The sequence below is a fragment of the Dendrobium catenatum genome, unplaced genomic scaffold (genome assembly GCF_001605985.2).
Source record: "Dendrobium catenatum unplaced genomic scaffold, ASM160598v2 original_scaffold_251107, whole genome shotgun sequence".
NCBI lineage: Eukaryota > Viridiplantae > Streptophyta > Magnoliopsida > Asparagales > Orchidaceae > Dendrobium > Dendrobium catenatum.
Window position 1 is genome coordinate 1 of NW_021569506.1, and position 792 is coordinate 792.

Sequence of the window (792 nt, forward strand, 5' to 3'; positions counted from 1 at the left end):
GAAAAACCTTTTAATTTTTGTCTTTTGAAATTCAAAGTTATTTATATGACTATTTTCAAACCTCTTTCAACTCTATCAAAACATAATTTTAAAATTAAATTTCAAAGTTCAATAAGATTAAGGTAAGAGGCTTTAGCTTAATTGCATCACTAAGAAAAACCAACTTGGTAACTTTAACATAATTATCAAAAGGATGCAATGCATTAATAAAATTCATAAAATTGAGTGGACATGTCAGAGATAGATTCTTCAAACTTGCGTATCTACAACTTTATTAATTCTTTTACATGTGATTTTTAGTAGGCTCTCATGCCATCAAAAAATTTTTTTTCCTAACTATAATAGTTTTAGATAGTGGCTGCACGGACGCGAACCCCACTACTACAAATTATGACGTCCATTCTACCAGTTGGTCATTTGGTAAACCAGCGCCCCCTCAAAATGCACTGAAGGTCTCTAGTCTAGACCACAGGCATTCTTGATCACCTGTAAAGGCCCTGTCCAAGTAAGTATTCTAATGCCATCAAGTTGCTAGAACATATATTAAAAAATAGGTTACAGAGACTCTCATGCCATCAAGTTGGTAGATCATATATTAAAAAAAATATGTTGAAGCATATACTTAGATTCATGCTACTACTCCGTCATGTAAATATTTAAATAAAATGTTTGTAACTCCAACATATATTTGCAATCATCAAAATGAGATGATCACTACAACATGCTAATGATAATGAAGCTATTGTTGCCTAACTATAATTTTTAATCCTTTAATTAATTAGAAGCCCTCTC

General features: G+C 31.2%; 1 non-coding gene across 1 annotated transcript; it reads right to left on the reverse strand.

The window, feature by feature from the left end:
- Positions 1 to 351: 351 nt before the first annotated feature.
- LOC114579010 lies at positions 352 to 513 on the reverse strand. The gene has a single exon (XR_003699894.1). It is a non-coding gene; the product is annotated as a U1 spliceosomal RNA (small nuclear RNA).
- Positions 514 to 792: the final 279 nt, after the last annotated feature.